This window comes from Pituophis catenifer, unplaced genomic scaffold (assembly GCF_029215685.1).
Source record: "Pituophis catenifer annectens isolate HBS135680 unplaced genomic scaffold, rPitCat1.0.hap2 SCAF_5, whole genome shotgun sequence".
Classification (NCBI taxonomy): Eukaryota; Metazoa; Chordata; class Lepidosauria; order Squamata; family Colubridae; genus Pituophis; species Pituophis catenifer.
The window spans coordinates 65,796,634-65,818,155 of NW_027256885.1; the positions used below are offsets into that span (position 1 = coordinate 65,796,634).

At 37.9% G+C, this 21,522-nt stretch overlaps 1 pseudogene; it reads left to right on the top strand.

The window, feature by feature from the left end:
* Positions 1-21,522, top strand: part of LOC139317702 (AP-2 complex subunit alpha-1-like) — a 37,474-nt pseudogene continuing 15,952 nt past the window's right edge.

Consider the following 21,522-nt stretch of genomic DNA (forward strand, 5'->3'; position numbering starts at 1 on the left):
ATGCATGGCATTGTTGTATGCCACTTCTGCGAATGGCAACAAGTCCACCCAATTCTCTTGCTGGTAATCCACATAGCATCGGATGTATTGTTCCACCATGGCATTCCCACATTCAACGGCCCCGTTCGTGCTCGGATGAAAAGCCAAACTGAGCCCCTGCGTGGACCCGATGGACCTCAGGAACTGTCTCCAGAACATGGCAGTGAATTGGACACCTCTGTCCGAGATTATGCGACGTGGCGTTCCGTGCAGTCGGTAAATGTGCTTGACGAATAGTTTCACCAATTTCTTTCCAGAGGATAGTCCGGAGCAAGCAGTGAAATGGGCTTGCTTCGAAAATAGATAATGACGGTCCACTTCCACTATGAAGTCCATTGCAATCTCCTCCCAGGGTCTGCTAGCATCTGCCACCTGTTGAAGGAGACCTGGCGGTTTGCTGGGTTTGTTTTTCATCGCTGCACATGTGGTACAACTTCTTCTTTTTTTTTTTTTTATTTATTTATTTTAAAATAACATTACAAACAACATATACAATACTTCACCCTGTGCTATACATAAGAAAGGAAGATTTGGTTCTTCGGATATATCCTCATGATCGCCAAAATCCACGTTCTCGGGGTACAGGTACCGAAGCATCCAATTTTCCCAGCGCATAGTCCACGAATAGTTTCCAAATTTTCCAGAAAATATCTTCTTTATAGTCACCATTTCTAATTTTAATATCGCATGTCATTTTATCGTTTAAAGCTAATTTCCACATTTCACAATACCATTCTTCTATTCTAAAATTCACATCTAATTTCCAATATCTAGCTATTATAATTCTACCCATTATAATCATGATTCTAATCAATTCTTTCTCATATTTTGTTGGTTCTATTTCCTTAATTATCAACAGTAATATAGTTTCTGGTCTCAATATTATTGCTTTCCCCATCATTTCAAATATCATTTTCTCCAATTGTTGCCAAAACTTTTTAACTTTATCACATTTGTACCACATATGTTCATAAGTCCCTAATTCCATATCACATCTCCAACATTGTTTACTAATTTTTTTATCCATCAATGACAATCTTAATGGAGTCAAATACCATTTCCAAACAACCTTATAATTATGCTCTTTAATCCTTACAGATAAAGTCTTCATAATTCTACTCTTCCAATTCACATTCCAATCTAAATCTGATATTTTAATATTAAGTTCTTTTTCCCAATTCGTCTTCATCACCCTTTGTGGTTTTCCATCAATATTTATAATCTTATATATCTTACTAACGAGTCCCTTTAGCCTAATTTCATCTTTCATAATTTGGAATACTAAATGTTCAAATTCAGTTTTACTTCTACTTATCAAACAATTGTCCCTTACTTTCTTAGTCCATTTTTCTATCTGTATTTTTTCAAACCAGCCTAAACCCAATTTTTCAATAATTTCTTTTTTCCTCCTTTCATTTTCTGAAGTTTTTAACCAATCTATTATAATTTGTATATTTTCATCTTCCATTACCCTATCACGACTTATATTAGTTTTAATTGGCCAATTTTCAATTGTCTTCCCTAAGAAAATTATATCTGGAATTAAAATTTTAACAAATTTATTCCAAATTTTACTCAGTCCCTTTAACCAATAGCTATTAATTACACATTTTGATTTTGCTTTATCTAAAAACCATGTTGAGCCAAATCTCTTGATGTCTTTTAATTCTAAATCTCTCCAATGACTATCTTCACCTTTAAATATTTTTACCACAGTCCGAATAGCATAAGCCCAATAATAATTGAGTAGTTTGGGAATTCCCAATCCACCTTCCTTTTGATTTTGATACCACATTTTCTTCACTAATCTAGGTCTTTTCCCACCATTGCAAAATTTATCCAATTTCTTCTGATATCCTTCAATATCTTTCTCTGTCAAGTTTAACGGTAACATCTCAAATAAAAAATTAAACTTTGGCAACAACATCATCTTACACATTGCAATTCTACCAAACCAAGACAACTTTATCATTTTATATTTATCTATCTTTTTCTCAATATCATTCATCACCACGTCATAATTTAGTTTTTTCATTTCTTTAACTTTGAGTGAAAGTGTTATGCCCAAATATTTCAATGTATTTTTAATCCTTATCCCAAGTTGTTCTTGCATATTCTCCCACTCCTTACCATTATTATTCATTAATAGTTCAGATTTTGACCAATTTATTTTCAAACCTGTCATTTCCTCAAATTCTTCCAAATGCTTATGTATCTTTTTCAAATCTTTCTCTATATCTTTCAAAATAATCAAAGTATCATCCGCATACAGATTTATCTTATATCCCTTATACCCTTCCAATTCTTCATCTTTTTCTATCATTTTAGTCAAAATTTCCATAACTAATAAAAATAATGTTGGAGACAGGGGACATCCTTGTCTCGTACCCGCTTCCAATCTTATCTCTTCTGTCAACCTTCCGTTCACCTTCACTCTTGCGCTACTTTTTTGATACAGTTTTGAAATAACATGTATAAACTTATTACCAAAACCTAGTACCTCAACGATTGTTTTAATAGTTTCCCATTGTACAGAGTCAAAAGCTTTAAAAATATCTAATGATACTATACCTATTTTATCAGCATTATATTCAGCAACATCTATAATATTTAATACTCTTCTGACAATATCACTCATGTATCTACCCTTCACAAAGCCTACTTGGTTATAACTTATATATCTATCTATAAATCTACTTAATCTATTACTTACAATGGCGGTAAATATCTTTGCATCTTGATTAATTAAAGAGATGGGCCGATAGGACTCAATCCTTTCTAAGTCTTTATCTGGTTTAGGGATGATAGATATCACCATTCTATTCCATGACAACGGAACTTCTCCCCCATGTAAAATTCCGTTAAATAATTTTTGCAATTTTGGTATTATTATTTCCTTAAATTCTTTATACAACTCAGCAGGTAATCCATCTTCACCTGGAGCTTTCCCTAATTTTATTTTTTGTATTACTCCATTAATCTCGTCTTGTGTTATATCTTCTTCCATCAAGTCTTTATATGTTTGGTCAATTTTCACAACATGTTTTTCTAAATAACTTCTCAGTTTTTCCCGATCAATTAATTTTTTCGAATATAAATTTCGAAAAAAGTTCCTGACCACTTCGCACTTTTCTAATTGTTTATAGCATCTTATACCCTTATCATCTATCAAGGCTCCAATTTCTCTCTTCTCTCTTTTATTTTTCGCCATCCTTGCCAATAACTTAGAGTTTTTATTACTAAATTAAAAAAAAATCCTATTTAAATATCTCATATTCTTTTTTACCAATTCTATATCCTCTTCTATCAATTTATTTTTTTAGCAAATTTAATTCCTCCAAAAAAAAAATTCTTTAGTAAGCAAAAATTGATTCTCCAATTCCTTAATCTGGCTTTTATCTTTTTCAATTTTATTTTTATAATTTTTATATTTTCTGCTTGATAACTTGATACTTTCCCCTCTAAACACTGCTTTCATCGCATCCCAAACAATTTCAAATTTAACCTCTCCATTATCATTCAATTTCCAACATTCTTCCCATTTTTTAAATATCCATTTTTTATCCTCCTCATTTTTATACAGTTTTTCATCATATCTCCAACAACTTCCTTTTTTCTCAAAATTAAAATCTATTTCCATCGTAACTTCTGCATGATCAGAATCCTTAAAAATTCCCACATCTATCTTATCCACATTATTCAACAAATCTTTAGAAACTAAGATATAGTCAATTCTTGAATATGTATCTTAGAGTAAAAAGTGTACACTCTTTCAGTTCCTTTCACTTCTCTCCAGGCATCCACCATGCCGTTTCGAAACATCCATTTATTTAAGGTCCCCATTTTATTTGCTCCTCCACAACGAGTGGGGTTAGTACTATCTATTTTATCTCTAATTAAATTAAAGTCCCCAGCCACAATTACTTTCCCTACACTTTCACTTTCCAAAATTTTAGTTATTTTTTCAATAAATTCTTTTTGCTTCTCATTCGGTAGATATAAATTAACCAGTGTCACTTTTTCCTCATTAATATTTCCCACAATTATTACATATCTTCCTTCATCATCCACGATTACTTGTTCTTTTTCAAAATATACCCTATCTGATATCAATGTTGCAACTCCTCTAGCTTTTGAAGTTCCAAAAGATTTTTCATAAATTTGCATACCCTTTATATACATTTTATTTGAGCCTTCAGATTTCTGATGGGTTTCTTGCAAAAATAATATATCTGGTAAATCTCTTTTAATTTTAAGTTCCAATCGTCTTCTCTTGATCTGGTTCCCTGTACCCATCACATTCCATGTCATTATTTTTATTAAACCCATTTAAACTGTAACTTTTTTAGTCCTTTCCCCTCCTCTTCCTTTCTGTGCCCAGATCCCAGCACCAATCTCCCACATTCCAAACAACATTCAACATAAAAGAAAAAAAAAAAAAGGACAAAAGACACATCAAACATTAAATAACAAACAATCTTCGTCCCCCACATCCTCAATTGGTTTCCGCCTCTATAAAGAGAGTGGGGGAGAGGGGACGTGCTAATGGTCGGGTCACTTCTTTTGGGTAGTCTACTTAAATTCATCTCTCAGAGAAAAAGGTGGTAACTTTTCCCCGCACTCAGCTTCCTGCAATTCTTTTTCAAGATCCTTCAATTTCTTATCCGCTCCATCTCCCATTATATCATCACGACTTTTCTTTTGTTCAACCATCGCAGGTGAGATTTCCTTCCACTTTAATCCTTTAGGGTCTTGTCCTCCAGCAGCCCCTTTTTCTTCTGGTGTTGATGTTTTTGCATATGTTCCACCCATCTTAAGCATTTGATCTTTTATCTCTGTTATGTCCTCATACTTTACAATCAATCCAAGTTCATGTAAGTATGACACTGCATCTGTTTCCAAAGTAATTATTTGCATTCTTCCTTTATAAAAAAATTTTAGTTGCTGTGGTGGCAGTTATATTTAATTCCATTGTCTCTCAGAACCTTTGTAATTGGCTTCAAAAAAAATCTCCACGCTCTTTCTTCTCTTGATATATCCGGAAAGACTTGAATAATTTTCTCCTCAAATTTCAAAGCTTCACCCATCTCTCTCACTTTCACCATCACTTCCAGTTTGTCACTAAGATTTGCAAATCTGACAAGTACATTTCTATTTAAGCCATTTTGTCTTTTAAACCCAATTCTAAAAACACTTGCCAGATTTGTTGCTGTAAATGTGATTTGTGTATCCAGGTCATTGAGCCATTTTAAAACTCGTTGTTTCAAATTGTCCACTTTTTCTTCTTGAATTCCTCGAATAATCAAATTATATTTCCTCGCTTCTTCTTCCAAAAGACAATTTTTTTTATCTTGTTGTTCATTTTTAAAAAAAGATTTCTCCAATTTGCCGATCTATCTTTACATCATGTGCACGAATCTGCTCAATTTCATCTTTAATTGTTGTCATTTCTACTGTTTGCTTTGCAAAATTTTCATTCATTTCTTGCTTCATTCTTTTAATTTCCAATATCATATTATCCATACTATCTGACAGTCCTGATATCTTTTCACCAAGTTTAGTTAAAGCCACAGCAACTTGTTGCATTTCTAAAGATTGTTGGGTCGCCATTTTTAAATAAGTTTCTAATTGTCCACTTTTGCCAAGAGGGTCTTTAATGAAGATTAAGGGACAGCAATTCCCAATTGAAGCTGAGACAGCTTATTATTGCACTCAAAAGGGCCAACAATAAAAGTTTATAATTCTCAATTCAGCTTGTGTAATTTCCTTTTTTTAAAAAAAACCTAACATCCATTGGAAGGCACTGCCCAGAAACGTCTTGCCGCTTCGACTCAGGCACTTTCACAAACAAAAGATCAACTTAAAATTCACATATTCTTCCAAAAAGAAACCCCTTTCCACCGGACTTTTGATGTTCCGTGCCTTTACCCCACAGCAAAAACAAACACAGATCGCGATAATAATAAGAACAAAAGGCAACTATTTGCTCCAAATACACAATTGCAACTGCCTATCTGGTCACCCCTCACTCCTTCCGCTTTCCCATGCTATGAAAGGCTTCGAAATTCGAGTGGTTCAGGGTGACCTACCGATTCCAAAGTCAGTCTACTGGGCCAGTAGCTCTTCCGATACAATTTATAAAATTTTGGCTCTTATCGGTGCATTTCAAACACTTTAATCCACATTTATCTTCTGTAAAATGCCCTGCGAAGTGGAGAAAATGTCCTCACACCACCACGGCCATAACCATGCCCCATGTGGTACAACTTCTAACGTAGTCTTCCACCTCTGCTTTCATTTTCGGCCACCAAAACTGTGAGGTGTAGCATTTTCAGGAATCCGAAATGGCCGGCCTGCTTGGAGTTGTGGCTACGTTGAAGCACCTCAAATCTCAGGGTGGCTGGGACATACAATTTGGATCCCTTCCACGTGTTCTGCCCCAGCTCCAGATTCCCGAGGATATTGACACACACCAACAGTCCTTATCAAATTTATTAAGTAGCAAGAATAAACCAAAGTCTGGCAAAGATTGGCAACCAGCCCAGAAAACAAGATACGATAAGACTTTTCCAAAAATGCTCTGATAATTACAAGTTGTTTCCAGCAAGAAACTTACTAACCGCATGTGACTTAAATAGGCTAAGGGAGTGGCCAATTATCCTCAAGCCTTACTCTCGAGGAGACCTCCTCCTCCTGAGTAGCCACTCCTGCCTTTTGGCAGCCCTGTGTGCTCGAGCATTGAGAAGAGGCTCCTCCACTTCACTCTCTCCACTTGAAGGAGCCTCTGGAGGTTCTGAAGGCCCTGGCTGAGTCTCTGCCTCTGGCACCACATCCTCTTAAGCCTCCTCGCTGTCCGACACAAGCGCCAGCTGCGCAGGCTGCTGGTGCGACACCACACCAGCCTCCTCGTCGTCGGGATCAGCCACGATCCGCGCAGGCCACTGGTGGGCCACAACACCACACCAGTCCCTCCCTCATGGTGAGGATGCCTTGGTTGTCCTTGAACCAAGGGTCTACGGGTAGTGCGGCCTTTAATTTGGCAGTCCATCCATCCTGACCGGGGTCTGGTGGCTGCCTGGTTCGATTCCTGGTGATAAGTTGCTTAACACCTTGTAAGCCGTCCTGAGTCTCCGGAGTAGGGCAGCATATAAATCAAAATAATAATAAAAAAAAACTTGGGCGTCCGACTGCAAATGGGGAGGGATTATGGCGTGGACCACTTCCTCTCGGCAGCTGTCAAACTGAGGCTTTCTCGAGAGCGCATCTGCCAATACGTTTTTCCCTGCCGGTATGTATCTCAGCTCGAACTTGAAACGTTTGAAGTATTGAGCCCAGCGGACTTGCTTGGGGGACAATTTCCTGGGTGTCTTTAGGGCCTCTAGGTTCTTGTAGTCCATCCAGACCTCGAAAGACTCCTTGCTGCCTTCCAGGAAGTGTCTCCAAGCCAGTAATGCCCATCAAATGGCATAAGCCTCCTTCTCCCAAATGGCCCATCGCCTCTTCGTATCGTTAAGTTTCTTGGATACGTAGGCGCATGGTAGCAACTGCCCCTTGGGGTCCCTTTGCAGGAGCACTGCAGCCACTGCCACGTCGCTGGCATTGGCTTGTACAATGAATTGCTGCTCTGGGTCTGGATGTTGCAGGATCGGTTCTTGGGCGCTTCCACTTCTCCCTGGGTTCCAGTCTGGGGGGCCGTTAGGGTTACTTTCATGGCAAAGGGGCAGATGGCTCCACTCACCATCAGGTCGTCCTCGCCGCTGTCTTCCTCTGCAGAGGTGGAGGGGGAATCCCCAGTCAGACTCCCTTCTGATCCTGTGGGCTGGACGGGGCTCTCTGCCGCTTGCTTGGTGCTCCGTCCCTTGTCCAGCGGTTTCCGCAGGGTTTTCTTAGGTCCTGCCCGAGCAGGGGACTTCACCCGGGGCAGAGGTGCTGGAGCTAAGCATTCCGACGCTCAATGGCCCTGCTGACCACATCGGTAGCACTTGATGGTCCCGGGCCTCGCAGGTCTCGGCCCCGCTAGGCTGCTGGTGCAGGGTTTCAGGAAAAAACAAAACGCCACCACTTCAATTGAAGAATCCCGGTTTATTCTCCTGCTACAGAACAGCTTCTGGACGACATGTCCACCACATATGGTAATATGAACCCGGTATCTGATGACATTTCCAACATTTTTCAGATTTATTCTTGAACTTTCTGGCTATTCTCGTCGGGGGTAGATGCCACCTGTAAAACATCTTATACAAATTTTCTTTATATGCAGTTGACATTGTCATTTTATAATTTTGCGACCACAATTTTTGCCATTTCTCTAAGTCAATTCCATGTCCAATATTTTTCCCCCAAGCAATCATTGTTTCTTTAACTTGTTCTTCTTCCAACTTAACCTCTAATAAATATCCATATAGTTTTTTAATTACGTTTTCATCAGTACCTGTTAAAATTTTATCTAAATTAGTCAAATTATTATAAAAACCTTCTGTCTTAAAATCTTTATCGTATCTAGATTGTATTTGCAAATAAGAAAACCAATTCATCTTTATACCTTGTTCTTCTAATTCTTGCCTAGATTTAAGTTCACCCTTTTCATTCAATAATTCATTATATCTAACAATTTGTTCCTTCCTAAATGTTATTGAATATGAGAATGCTTCAATAGTTGATAACCAGACTGGAATTTTCAAATAATGTTGTCTTTTGATCGTCTCCCAGTTTAATAGCAAGGCCTCTCGTATAAAATGTCTTCTAAAATACCCCTGTGTTTTTGTTCCCTTATACCATAAAAAAGCGTGCCATCCCAACAACAAATCATGTCCTTCTAAAGTCAATAATCTAGTATTTCTTAGCATTATCCATTCCTTGATCCACATCAAACTTGTCGCTTGATAGAGAGACTTCCGGTGGTTCCGCAGGCGTCGGTGGTCGCTCCTTTGGGAGCGCTAGCCCCGTGACTTCGTTAAGCCGCTAGAACAGCAAAAATCAGCTGTCTAGCGGCTTGGAAACTCTCCCCTCAGGAAAAGAGGGGAGAGAGAGCAGCCAGGTGTGGGTAGAGCTCCCCAAGAGCTCCAGGAACAATCCTGGAGCTCGAAGGGTGAGAGCTCCCCAGGAACCTGGTAGAGCTCTGAATCTGGGACGTGTCTGCTTTATGCAGAACAAGACGCCGCGACCATCCCTGCAAGCAACTTTTTCACAACATTTGGATTAAAAGCAGGCAGAGCAAAGACAGGAGACATTATAACTGCAAGTAACAAATTTTAACTCCAGCTGAATATTGTTTCTTTCTGGGTCTGATGAGAATGGGAAAAAGTTGAAAGAAAATGGTGCTGGCTTGTTAAGGGTGTGGAAAGTGAAAGTTAAAGAAGAAACTGCTTGTTAACTTGTTAAAGCTGTCAGTCCCGTTTAACTCTAATGGACATTGTTTTAAAGAATTAAGACTCTGGGACTAAAAGAATAAAGTACTGACTTACTAATAAGCCATATTATTGGTTAAAGATCAAGATTTAAATATTTACTGACTTAGTGGGCTGGTTGTTGAAAATTACAATTTGGGAATGGCTTCAAAGCAGACAAAAACAGGCATTCCAAAAAGTGCTGGAAGTTCTCCTGCTCAAAGCCCTAAATTGCAGTCTTTGTTGGCCCCAGTGGATACACAAGCACAAGCACAAGCACAAATGCAAAAACAAGTATTGACACTGGAGGCTCTCCAAGGTGCCTTAAAGGTACAAGCCTCTGCATTGCAAGAAAAAATCACATCTGCATTTAAAGATGTCTCTGAGGAAATGGCAGCAATTAAGGACCTAATCCAAACCCATAATCAAGAAATAAGAGAAGACATTGTGGAAGCATTTCAGGGTTTGGTGGGTCATGTTACATCGTTGGAGGAAAAGGTTGAAGAAATTAATCAATCTAATGTGAATTTGGAGGTTAAAGTGGATGAAGCTCAAATCAAGATCAACAAGACAGAGGCAGAACTTATAATGACACAATATAGGGCGATGGAATTTGCTTTGAGGGTAAGAGGCTTAAAAGAAAATAATCAGGAAAATTTAAAAGAGATTTTTGCAGAAGCTCTTGCACAGTTAACTGGAGAGTCCAAAGCAGGGTGTGACTGGCAAATTGATAAAATTTATCATGTTAATTCATGGATTGCCAGGCAAAGACAACTACCAAGAGATATTGTGATCTATTTTGTTACCAGGAAGATAAGAAATGGGATCTTACAAGCTTCTTACAAAAATAAACTACAAGTGGCAGGACAGGAGGTTGCAGTATTCAAGGAAATTCCCCCTAAAATGTTGAGAGCTAAAAAAGACTATGCATTTCTAGTGGATGAATTGAGAAATCGTCAGATACAGTATAGATGGGAGGTTCCAGCCGGAATAGTGGTGAATTATTCAGGAGAACGATATCGTCTCAATACAATTTGGAAGGCAAGAGATTTTTATGTCAATGTACTAAAGGCTGGATACCCACCATCTCCAGGAGCCAGAAAAAGAAAAGAAGCATGAGATGCTAGAAAGGAAGGCTTGCAAGCACAAGCCCAGGGAGGGGCTTGGAGTACCCAAGAAGAATTAGTGCAACTTTCGGGGGCTGTGTAAGTCTTGGAGTTATTTGAAAAAACAGAAGAAGCCCAAGAACAAAGACAAACACGAGCGGCAACTAAACGAAAGGAACAAGAATTAAAGATGCAACAAACCCAGATAACAACCCAAGGAAGTACAAACATAAATACAGAAGCTGGGGGGGGGGGAGACCGAAGAAGAAATTCCAGGAGGATTTCCAGTCGGTGCTCAAAAGGCTTCAGGGGGCCAAAGATGGCAACTAGATTTTTAACTTGGAATGTCAATGGCTTAAATTCACCGCCAAAAAGGAAGAAAGTATTCAATTACTTGAAACAATTTAAAAATGATGTAATTTGTTTGCAAGAAACACATATTAAGGCAAATGATCAAAAATATTTGATAAATGCGAGACTGGGAACACATTTTGTGGCATCTGCTCCAGAGAAGAAAAATGGTATAGTTATATATCTTAAGAAAGACTTAATGGCTAAATTAATTGAAGCATATCTGCAAGGTAGATATATTGCAATTGAATTATTAGTCGAAGGAAAGAAAGTACTTTTAGTGGGAGTATATGCACCCAACCAACAACAAGACAGATTTTACAAGTTGCTACATACAAAATTGATAAACTGGGACTATAAATCTTGTATAATGTTGGGTGACTGGAATTGAGTATTGGATACTAGAATGGACAAGAAGAGACTTTTGAAAAATATTCAAATGCGAGCAAGATTGCCTAAATCCTTTTTTGACATGATGGAGGATATGGAGCTGAGAGACATTTGGTGTAAACGGAATTTTAAAGAACAAGACTTTACATTTTTCTCAGATAGGCACCAATCTTTTTCTAGAATTGATTTTATATTAATTACAAATGATTTTCTTTCTAGGGTGAAGAAGACGAAGATATGTGAAAGAAGTCTAACAGATCATAATCCAGTGTGGATGGAATTGGAACATGGAGAGGTGTCTAGGAGATCTTGGCGATTAAACGAAAATTTATTTAGGTACGAGGGAAATGTGATAGAATGTAAAAAAATTTTTGTTTTAAATATGCAAAAAAGAATTTTTTGTTTTAAATATGCATAAGGAAACATCCATGGAAATGGTTTGGGATGCAAGTAAAACATATTTGAGAGGTGTTTTAATAAATTTGAATAATGCATATAGACGTAGACAGGGGAAAAAAACGGAGGGAATTAGAAGAGGAAATAAAGAAGAAAGAGCAGGTGCTAATAAATAACCCAGATGATAAGAAAACAAAAGAAGCAATTACCTTATTGTGAGGGCAGTTTAATATGTTGATATCAGATCAGGTTGCAACTAATTTGCAATATGCTAAACATAATACCTTTTGTAATGCAAATAAGCCAGGTAGATGGTTAGCATATATGTTGAGGAAAAAACAAAAGTCTCATACTATAAAGAAAATAGACTACAAAGGTAAAGAGTTGTACCAACAGAATATGATTAAAAAGGCTTTTTTAGAGTTTTATATGAGATTGTATGCTGATGATAAAATACAAGGTATAGATATAGATAGATACCTGGAGAAGGAGAATATTCTTACAGTTACAGATGAGGAAAGGGAAAGATTGAATCAACCGATATCCGAGGAGGAAATTCTACTGGCAATTAAGCAGTTAAAAGTTGGTAAGGCCCCTGGTACAGACGGATTGACAGCGGTTTATTACAAAAATTTACAATTGGAAATGGTAGAACCCCTTAGGGAATTATTCACTAGAATACAGTTGGGAGGAGGGGTACCACCATCTTGGAAAACAGCTTTTATTTCTCTGATTCCGAAGGAAGATCAAGACCATACCTGTTGGAAGAAGGGATTAATTTAACTTGGCTACAGTATAATCAACTCCAATTGAGATGGAAAGAAGATCAAAAACTTGGTATAATGATGCATGAAGAAGAATTGGTTAGACATATAAAAGAGAAAGGTCCAATGCATATTAAGAGGGTTTATAATGTTTTGTTAGAAAGAGACTCGGAAAATGAACTGGTTAAAGATTGTATGATAAAGTGGGCACAAAATTTTGCAGAACCAGTGATGTTGGAAACATGGGAAAAAATATGGGTCCAGAATGTTAAATTTACACAGTCGCAGAACTTGAGGGAAAATTTTTATAAAATGTTTTATAGGTGGCATTTAGATCCTAAGAAACTATCGTGTATGTATCCTAATGTTCAACCAAAATGTTGGAGATGTGATTGTTTAGATGCCACATATTATCATATATGGTGGACCTGCAAGAAAGCGAAGGCTTTTTGGATAAAAATTTGGTGGGTTATGCAAAATGTTTTGAAGAAAAAACTTCAGTTTTCTCCACAACTGTTTTTATTGGGTATAGTTAAGGGTTTTACATTGGGTGAAACAAAGCTGATATTGTATATGGTGACAGCAGCGAGATTATTGATAGGCCAATATTGGAAAAATGATGCTATGCCCACTATTGAAGAATGGACTTTGAAGATGGCCAGTTTTGCAGAGATGGCGAAGATTTCAGCATATTTAAAAGATCGAACTCAAGAGACTTATGTATGGGAGTGGAAAAAGTGGATAGATTATGTGCAGAATAAATATCAAACTAGGAAATATCAGATAGCTTTTAGCTGAATGTATTATGTAGGGATAGATTAACTGAGTTTTATGAAGATATAAATAGTACACAGGGGGTGGAGGGGTTTAAGTTTCAAAAAACGTAATTTTGATTTGGATTTTATCTAGAGGAAGTCATGGGGGGAGGGGAGGGTTAGGGAGGGTTTGGGGGGGGGAATTGGGGAGAAAATGTATTTGTAAAACTTTTTAAATAAAAAATAAAAAAAAAACATACCCAGCCAAAAAATTATAGGCCTATATCATTACTTAATACAGACTATAAGATTTTTGCTAAAATATTAGCAAATAGGTTAATGTCAGCTATGCAACATATGATCCATAATGATCAATCTGGTTTTATACATGGGAGACAAATGAAAAATAATGTAAGGCAAATTGTTAATATATTGGAGTATTTGGAAAGGAACAACCAAGTCCCTGCGGTGCTTATATTTTTGGATGCAGAAAAAGCGTTTGATCGATTGAACTGGCAATTTTTATTGAAAATGGTGCAGAAGTTGCAGTTTGGAGAATGTTTTACAAAATCTATTAAGGCAATATATCAGGAACAGACAGCGCAAATAATAATTAATGGTAGTTTAACAGAAACTTTTAAAATAGAAAAAGGAACAAGACAGGGTTGTCCCCTGTCCCCATTACTGTTTATTTTAACGTTGGAATTATTGTTGAACAAAATACGTGACTGATAAGATACGGGGAATTAAGATTAGGCATCATGACTATAGATTACGAGCATTTGCAGACGACTTGGTTGTAACCTTAACTCATCCAGTGAAATCAGCTACAGGTTTAATGAAGATAATTAATCACTATGGTCAAGTATCTGGGTTTAAAATAAACACTGGGAAAACAAAGATGATAACTAAAAATATGACAATAAATCAAAAAGAAGAATTAGAAAGAGTAACAGGATGTGAGATAGTTAAAAAGGTTAAATATTTAGGAGTTTATATTACAACTTCAAATGGGAAATTATATAAGTATAATTATGAATTGTTATGGCATAAAATACAGACAGAGATGGATAATTGGAAAAAATTACAACTGTCTTTGTTGGGTAGAATAGCAGTAGTAAAAATGAATGTTTTGCCTAAGTTTTTATTCCTTTTTCAAATGATACCAATACTTAAAAAGGATGCGAACTTGGAAGAATGGCAGAAGGGCATTAATAATTTTGTTTGGGCAGGGAAGAAACCAAGCGTTAAATTAAAAATAATGCAAGACATACGTGAAAGGTTTGAAAATGCCCAATTTAAAATTATACTATGAAGCAGCTGTTTTATCAGCAATCAGTGATTGGATTAATTTAACAAATGAAAGAATATTGAATATAGAAGGATATGATTTGGTATACGGCTGGCATGCTTACTTAGTGTATGACAAGAAGGTTGATAGGACTTTTAAAAGTCATATATTAAGGAATGCTTTATTGCGTGTCTGGAAGAAATATAAATATAAATTAAATGACAAGATACCTATATGGACAGTACCCAGACACGCGATAGAGAATATAAGTATAGAACAAAGACAGGATGTAATTACATATAAAGAAATCCTTAACACAGAGAGAGGTATATTAAAGTTAAAGCCCTTGAGGGTATTAAAGGAAGAAAGGGTAATCCAAACTTGGTTTCAGTATGTACAATTACAAGCTAGATGGAGAAAAGATCAGAACATTGGTATCATACAAAGTGAAGAAAATTTGGTAAAACAAATTAGAGACCAGAGTCAAATGCATATAAAAAGGTTGTATATATTGATAGAAACAGACTCTGAAACAGAGTTAGTTAAGGATTGTATGATAAAATGGGCACAAAACTTTGAACAACCAATAATTTGTATTTGTATTTATTTGTATTTATTGAATTTGTATACCACCCTACTCCCGAAGGACTCAGGGCGGTGAACAGCCATAAAAATAAAACATGGAAATACAAAATTTAAAATAGAGATAAAACAAATTAAATAAATTTGGCTGAACCATATTTAAAACCCCAATAATTTAAAACCAAATTTAAAATTCCCATTTAAAAGCGGAGAAGTTTAGGTCAGGCCGGCTTGCTGGAATAGGAACGTCTTAAGCGTGCGACGGAAGGTACGCAGATCCGGAATCCTCCGTATCTCGGGGGGGAGCTCGTTCCAGATAGTAGGTGCCCCCACAGAGAAGGCTCTCCCCCTGGGGGCCGCCAGTCGACATTGTTTGGCCGACGGCACCCGGAGGAGCCCCTCTCTATGGGAGCGTACTGGTCGGTGGGAGGCTATTGGTGGTAGCAGGCGGTCCCGTAGATAACCAGGTCCTAAGCCATGGAGCGCTCTAAAGGTGATAATCAAAACCTTGAAGCGCACTCGGAAGACCACCGGGAGCCAGTGCAGCTCGCGCAGGAGGGGCGTTACATGGGAGCGCCACGTCGCTCCCATCACCACCCGCGCAGCTGCACTCTGCGCCAGTTGGAGCCTCCGAGTGCTCCTCAAGGGGAGCCCCATGTAGAGAGCGTTACAGTAGTCCAGACGGGAGGTGACGAGGGCATGAGTGACCGTGCGTAACGAGTCCCGATCCAGAAAGGGACGCAACTGGCGGATCAGGCGAACCTGATGAAAAATCCTCCCGGTCACGGCCGTCAAGTGCTCTTCTAAAGACAGCCGTGAATCCAGGAGGACACCCAAGTTGCGAGCCCTCTCCGTGGGGGCCAATGCTTCGCCCCCAATAGTCAGCGATGGCACCAGCTGACTATATCGGGACGTCGGAAACCACAGCCACTCGGTCTTGGATGGGTTGAGTCTGAGCCTGTTTCTCCCCATCCAGATCCGTACGGCCTCCAGGCACCGGGACATCACTTCAAGGGCATCGTTGGGGTGGTCTGGGGTGGAGATGTACAGCTGGGTGTCGTCAGCGTACTGATGGTACTCCACTCCAATAATGATGGAAACATGGGAAAAGATATGGGTTAGAAATGTAAAATTTACACAAGCGCAAAACTTGAGAGAAAACTTTTACAAAATGTTTTATAGATGGCATTTAGATCCCAAAAAGTTAGCTTGTATGTATCCGAATTTACAATCTAAATGTTGGAGATGTGATTGTGATGACGCTACTTATTTTCATGTATGATGGACTTGTAAAAAGGTTAAAGCATTCTGGATAAAAATTTGGTGGATTATTCAAAATATTCTTAAAAAGAGGATAAAGTTTACTCCACAGTTCTTTTTGTTGGGTATAATCACGGATTGTACGGTTATAGAGACTAATTTGATCCTGAATTTAATAACTGCAGCAAGATTGTTGGTGGCGCAGTATTGGAAGAAGGAAGATTTGCCTACTATTCAAGAATGGATATTAAAAGTAGCAAACTTAGCAGAGATGGCAAAGATCTCAGCGTATTTGAAGGAGTATTCAAATGAGAAATATATGATAGAATGGAGAAGATGGATAGATTATATTCAAAGTAAATATCGGACTAAAAAATTTCAAATAGCTTACGAATAGATAGAGAGATGTTATTACGTACTCAAATTTAGTTTGGTAAATGGGGAGTTAAAGTATTAGAGGGATGTAAGAGGTTATAATTAATTAGACTATGTTAGATTATGATTGTTGAATGTTATACCCTGTATTTTGCTCTGGGAAGTAGGGAGGGGGGTGGGTGGGAGGGTGGAGGGAAGGGGGGGGGATATATATGTAAACTTTTTAAAACTTTTCAATATAAAAAAAATAGATGACAATGGGAAGGGGTATAATATAGAATAGAAGGGAAAAATTGAATTTGATTAAGATTAGAGATGAGGATGAAGGGTAATATTGTTTTTTTAAAAAAATAGATGAGGAATAAATATGGCAAAAAGGAAATATAGAAATTGTAAATTTAATTGAAATGACTAAACACTGTTTAAATTTATGAACCGGCCAAATACTCTGTTCAAAGAAAATACATTGTATGTTTGTATGTGTGTTTCTAATTATTGCTATTTATTCATATTTGTTCTCTTTTATTCTTTAAAGTTTAACAATTCATTCTTTATCTTAATATCTTTATATTTGTTTGGGGTTGGCTTTCTTCCCTTTCATCTTTTTTATTGTACAGCAATCTTTCTCCTCAAACCTACCACCTCTCTCTTTTCTTTCCTTCTTACTTTCTCTTCCCCCCCTCTTCTTCTCCTCCCTACTTCCTCTTCTTTTCTCCTTCTCCTCCTCTCTTCCTCCCTCTCTTACCCTCACTCCTACTCTAATTTCCCTTCCCTTCCTTCATCCCTCTCTATTGCTGTATCTTTTTATGCATATGGACTACTCAGAGGGCTGAAAAAGTTGTTTTTGACTGGTCCTCGCACTTTTGACCAGTCCTCGAACTTACGACTGTCCTCACATTTTACGTTTTTGCCTTATCTTGTCACCATGGTGAAGAGAAGCAGTTGTGAAATGAGTGACACAGTTGTTAAGAATGCTGCAATGGGCATAAATGATGACCAGTCATAAGTGCGAAGACCGGTCAAAAGTGTGAGGACCTGTCAGAAATCACTTTTTTCAGCCCTCTGGGTAGTCCTTTTGTGCATATGGACTACTCAGAGGGCTGAAAAAGTTATTTTTGACTGGTCCTCGCACTTTTGACCAGTCCTCAAATTTACGACTGTCCTCACATTTTACGTTTTTTGCCCTATCTTATCACCATGGTGAAGAGAAGCAGTTGTGAAATGAGTGACATGGTTGTTAAGAATGCTGCACGGGCATAAATGTGAGGATGGTCATAAGCGTGAGGACCAGTCAAAAGTGCGAGGACCTGTCAAAAATGACTTTTTTCAGCCCTCTGAGTAGTCCCTATACACATAGCCATGGCCCCCCGGTCACATAACCAGCTAGCCACGCCCACCCAGTCACATTACCTCCAAGCCACGCCCACAAAATAAGCCACACCCACAGAACCAGTAGTAAAAAAATTTAGAACCCACCCCTGATGTGCCTACAATTTACTTACTGTTTCATGAAGCTACTAACATCATGGATAACTGGCTCAAGACGGGTAGGCTTTCAGGTGCCAAAAATACAGCACATGCAACTTCTAGTTCTAGCTCTACTGAGACACTGCCATCTGGACCTGATGAGATTCAAGTAGATGCTCTTCACTGCAGTTCAGTAAGTAAAAATACAAGGATATTAGAATTAGTTTTTTCTGTGCACAAATTGAGTCAGCCTGTAGTCTGAACTCTTTCTTTTATTCTTTTATTCATTTTAGGGCACAACTGTGATGAAAGATGACCCTCATACTAATGGTCAAGAAGCTAACATACCGACTAGTGACAGGATCAAACGTGAAGGTTTAAAATCTTTTTTAAAAAAGAAATATAATGAATCTTATCTATCTTTAGGATTTATTCCTAATGGAACTGCAGAACACTCAGACAGGCAATGTGTCATTTGCAACAAAATCCTCCTTAACAGTTCTTTGGCATCCATTAAGCTGAAACGACACCTGGAAAAAAAACACCTGCACCTAAAGGGAAAGGACACTGTGAAGCAGTACAGTAGTGGCCAAAATTATGGAAACCTTTTGGGAAAAGTGTATTTTCTAAAACTAGCTAATAACACCACTTTTTTGGGGAGTAGTACCATAAAATTATATATCAATGGAAAGATAATTTAATCAAGAATGTAATGCAATAACTTTTATGAAGGATTTGCTATTAGAATAGCAGTTACAGAATAGCAGTTATAAAGAAGAAAAGTGAAACACATAGAAAAAATGAGATATACAAAAATTATCACCATAGAAAAAACAAGATATACAAAAATTATCACGTCAGTTAATACTTAGTTGGGTAACCTTTAGCATGAATTATGGCCTTACAATGTCTTCCCATGGAGTGAACCAAGTCTTTTAGTTCTGCAGCTGTTATAATGTGAAACCAAGATTGAATGATTGCTTCTATTAACTGGGTTTTATTGCTGGGTCGCTTCTGACTAACAAGTTTCTTTAGTCGGCTCCATAGATTTTCAATTGGGTTAAGGTCTGGGCTATTCCCAGGCCATTCCAGCAGTGGAATATGATTATCTTGAAACTCAAAAAAAAAAGTGGTGTTATTAGCCATCAAACCTCAAAAATACACTTTTCCCAAAAGGTTTCCACAATTTTGGCCACTACTGTATATAAGTCTAAGTGCTATTGCTATCAGTAGCTGAAAAGGCAATTCAATTCAATTCAATTCAATTCAATTCAATTCAATTCAATTCAATTCAATTCAATTCAATTCAATTCAATTCAATTCAAACCTTTATTGTCAGAGTACAACATGTGTACAATGAGATTGGCTGAGCCTCCCTTCGTGCACCCCCCCAACCCAATACAACTCACAGTGAAAGACAGAAAAAAAATCCCTAACCCAGTGAATCCTACTAACAAACACACAATCCTACTGCACCATGTGAACTTATTGCACATTGCGCCGGCCCTGCAAGTCAATCGTACTATGTTGTTGTAAAGTTATTTTCCATTCAGAAGCCTGACAATCCACGGATAAAAACTGTTCTTCAGCCTGTTTGTGTGGCTGCCTATGCTTCTATATCTCCTTCCCGACGGCAGGAGAATGAAGAAGTGCTGACCAGGGTGTGAGTCATCCCTGAGGATTTTCCTCACTCTTCTAAGGCAGCGAGCCCTAGCGATGTCATCTAGTGGTATCAGGGGACAGCCCATGATCCAAACACCGCTCCCTTTTGTGTCCACCTATTGATGCAAATCAGGCTATTAAGCTTATGCTGATACCAAAAACAAATTTAGGAGTAAGTTGGATGCCATCCTGGATTTATGTATTCAGCTGTCAGACATAAAGCCCAATTTCAAAACTTTTAAGTACAAATATGAATCAGTTTCATTCATCACATTCAGTGTAAATCCAATATTTTCTTGTACCAAAATAAATGTTTGTGGTTATACTTAAAATGTTTTATCTTTATTTCCAAACCTACATGTTATGCAAAACACTCAGGCAATAGAAGTAGATGAAAGAAGGAAGAAAGTTGTGGGGTCACAATGCTTTGTAAAAATCAGAGATAGAGTTAGGGTTTCATGGGGGGAAAAAGTCTTCTGAAGGGTTCCATGACTGAAAAAGTTTGGGAACTGCTGCTGTAGTTAATCCCCAAATGACGTTGAAGAACTCAATTTTAGCCAACTTTGACAAGATTACCAAGCTGCTCTAACTTCTAAAGTAAGACTGTCTCATTGCTCTAGAGCCATTAGTATAAAAATATGTATCAGAAGTGTTGATTCCCATTAGAGAAGCAGTCCTGCAAGTACCTACCTGCCAAGACATGTAGAGCTATATTGATTATAAACAGTCCTTTGTTTTGTAGAATAAACAACAAAAAAAGCTAAGTCTATAGTGAATGCCACTGGTTGAGTCCTACAACTACTACTTGAGTCTTTCTTACTGTTTCATGTACAGAATTTACAGAATCTAGATTTTAGGAACCATATTTTATGATGGCTGCATTGCCCTAACCTCTGTTCCTCTTGATGTCTTTTGGAAATTCTTATTAGTTTAATGATCAGAGAGTGATGGACCACAAAAGTGAGGTAAAGTTTGGAGAAAAGAAGAAAGAAAATCCCATTGAAAGGACTGGAGCATCTTTTAAATCTCACATCCTCTTAATTCTTCCTTGTACATCTAATCTTTTGCATTGTTGGTCTCAGGAGATGCATTTTGTGACTTGTATCTGCTTAAACCAAATTGGAGCTGGAATTGAGACTTAATGATGAAGGTAAAAGGTCTGCTCACTGCTTACCTCCCATCTCCTTTCACAGACGGAACGGGATGTGAGCGTGCACCAGCGAGGTGCTGACTTCCTCTATGCCATGTGTGACCATACAAATGCCAAGCAAATAGTCTCGGAAATGCTTAGCTATCTGGAAACAGCAGATTACTCAATCCATGAAGAGATTGTGAGTAGGGGTTGCCAACACAATGGGAAGAGGAACTGGAAACCAGACCTTCGGTCTTGTCATCTCAGTAGATTGCAGAGAAACAAAATGAATGCCTGCCTTAACATGGAAACTGGTCTAGAGAGGGCAGACCATTTGGGAGTTGGTAGTAACATTTTCTTTTTCTTCTCTCAGGTGCTGAAGGTAGCCATCTTAGCTGAAAAATACACAGTAGACTATAGTTGGTATGTGGATACCATCCTCAACCTGATCTGCATTGCTGGTGACTATGTGAGTGAGGAGGTGTGGTACCGTGTCATCCAGATTGTCATTAACCGGGATGATGTGCAAGGTTATGCAGCCAAGACAGTCTTTGAGGTGGGCAGCC